This window comes from Callorhinus ursinus, unplaced genomic scaffold, assembly GCF_003265705.2.
Source record: "Callorhinus ursinus isolate GAN/ISIS: 27379988/994484 unplaced genomic scaffold, GSC_fseal_2.0 scaffold22, whole genome shotgun sequence".
NCBI classification, from domain to species: domain Eukaryota; kingdom Metazoa; phylum Chordata; class Mammalia; order Carnivora; family Otariidae; genus Callorhinus; species Callorhinus ursinus.
The window spans coordinates 12,603,905-12,606,394 of NW_027397084.1; the positions used below are offsets into that span (position 1 = coordinate 12,603,905).

Consider the following 2,490-nt stretch of genomic DNA (forward strand, 5'->3'; position numbering starts at 1 on the left):
ACACAAATATATGTATATAATAGCAGAAGAATATTATACATATATTAATGGTTCTATTTTTTACATAGTTAATTCAGGAATTATATAGATGACATTTCCATTTTAGTTATAATTGAGTTATTTAAAACAAAAAGACCTGATGTGTAAATGAGTTTGGATCTAGTTCTGTTGAATAGAAATTAATAATTCATAATACATTTTTGTTACTCAAAATAATCTCAAGAGTTTTAGTCTAATACAACAAGCTCATAAGACTCTTGTGACTAAAATTACATGAAATCATTAGTTTATTTAAAATGAATAATTAAATACTGGCAGTCATATCTCTTAACTATTTAATGAACTATTTCTTGAGACTAATTAAAGCTAACTTTTGAAATGTTCAGTACATAATTTTTTCTTTTTATTTATTTATTTATTTAGTTAGTTAGTTATTTTTATTTTTTTAAGAGACAGCCTTTATTGTAAGGAGTTTTACACCGAGGAATTCAAAATGTGGTAACGTTTTTTGGAATTTATTGATTTGTATTTAAAAGGAACTGCTGACACAGATTCACCAGACATCATCAGAACAAGCGTGAGAAAACAGTTAATACTACCGAAACAGCAAAATAATTCCAAGACATGTGTTTTCTCCAACAGAACAATACTGTAGATGCTGTCACTGATATGGAAACTGACGGCTCCTTACTCTTCTAAACACACAGTGGTATATAATTAGCAATACTCAATCACTTCTGTTCTTTCTGGAATATATAAAAATTAAAATACCAATTAAAAAACTAACATATCTTCTCTTTAAATGTTTCTTACAGATAGAATTTCAATATTTTCATTCGATAGTGGTGTGGTTTAAGAGATTTTTTTCATTCACAAGTCAAACAACACTCCACGCCAAGAGAACAGATAGTCTATAGGCTCATATTGCAAATAAAGACTTCAGGAATGCAGCAACGGGCATTTCTAAAATACAAAATGGATAAAATTCTGAGAGGATACATGCAATAAAGCTCTACTAAGCAGCTGGCCACAGAACTAGAACGTTCTACTGATGATTTCAATGGGACTCCAGATGCTTCCAAACTCAACTTGAACTCTCATCTTAGGCTTTGTATTTTGCTTTTCCAGTTTCACTAATGACACAAACATGATTCAAATCCCTGAAGTATTCATTATAGTCAAGGGCATATCCTACAACAAACTTGTCTGGAATTTCAAATCCAACAAAGTCTGGTTTATAACCAACACTTCGAGAAGTCCTCTTCACCAGCAAACTTGTGACCTTGACCATCTTTGGATTATGCTCCTTGACCAAGGAAAGCAAGGTTTGCATTGTTTTGCCAGTATCAGTTATATCCTCAACAATCAAGACATTCTTTCCAGTCAAAGCTGAGAGATCATCTCCACCAATTACTTTGATGTCCCCTGTTGACTGGTCATTACAGTAGCTCTTCAGTCTGATGAAATCTACAGTCATGGGAATGGATCCATCACTATTTCTGTTCAGTGCTTTGATATAATCCAGCAGGTCAGCAAAGAATTTATAGCCTCCCTTGAGCACACAGAGGGCTACTATGTCATGGCCTCCCATCTCCTTCATCACATCTCGAGCAAGCCGCTCGGTTCTGTCCATAATTAGTCCATGAGGAATAAACACCTTTTCCAAATCCTCAGCATGATGATGAGGTATACAGAATAAATCTAGGTCATAACCTGGTTCGTCATCACTGATCACGACGCTGGGCTGCGGGTTGCCATTACGGAGCCGGCGGGCGCACGGGCTGACTGCCGCCTGAAGAGGAGGAAGCCTGCGGCGCAGCAGCAGGGGAGGCGGAGGTTCGGCAGAAGGTGTCGACACGCGGGAAAGCCGAGCGATCGGCTCTGTTTTTCCTTTTTTAAAATTTATTTCTTTTCATTATGCAACTTTATCATACAGGTATGAGGGGGGATGCATTTAGTTCAGTTCACTGCTTACTGTTGATTCCAGGCCTGAGACTTAGGGGAATTACATGTGAACTTCAAGATTTTTATCCCATAGAGATAATTTCTGCTTGGTAGAACAGCAAATCCCAAAGGTTAGAGTTTATGGCCCTTGGAAATTTAACCAGTTTGGTATTTAAATCAGCAGTCTTATTCTAATATTGCCTATTAATATGAAGTTTCACCAAGGCTCTTTGAGGTGTGTATGTGTGTGTTCCTTCCAATGAAACTCTACTTACAAAGGCAGGCATTGGGCTGGATCTGGCCTGTGGGCTGTAGTTTGTCAACCCCGGCTAGGTAGTATTTCACTGCAGCATGAGATTTTCAGCAACCATGTGAAAATATTCACCTCACCACCCCAGTTTTCTCCCCTCTTACCAGGCAGGTAGAGTACTTTGGCTTTCTCCTGGATGGAGGAGCTCAGAACAGAGTTTTTTTGGCAAAAAGACATTGGCTAGCTCAGGGTCACCAATGACTTTTAGACACCAAATCTCCAACGTACCTTGGTGT

At 37.6% G+C, this 2,490-nt stretch overlaps 1 pseudogene; it reads right to left on the minus strand.

Annotated features, from left to right (window-relative positions):
* Positions 1-499: 499 nt before the first annotated feature.
* Positions 500-1,739, minus strand: LOC112838049 (hypoxanthine-guanine phosphoribosyltransferase pseudogene; annotated as a pseudogene).
* Between the last annotated feature and the right edge of the window lie 751 nt (positions 1,740-2,490).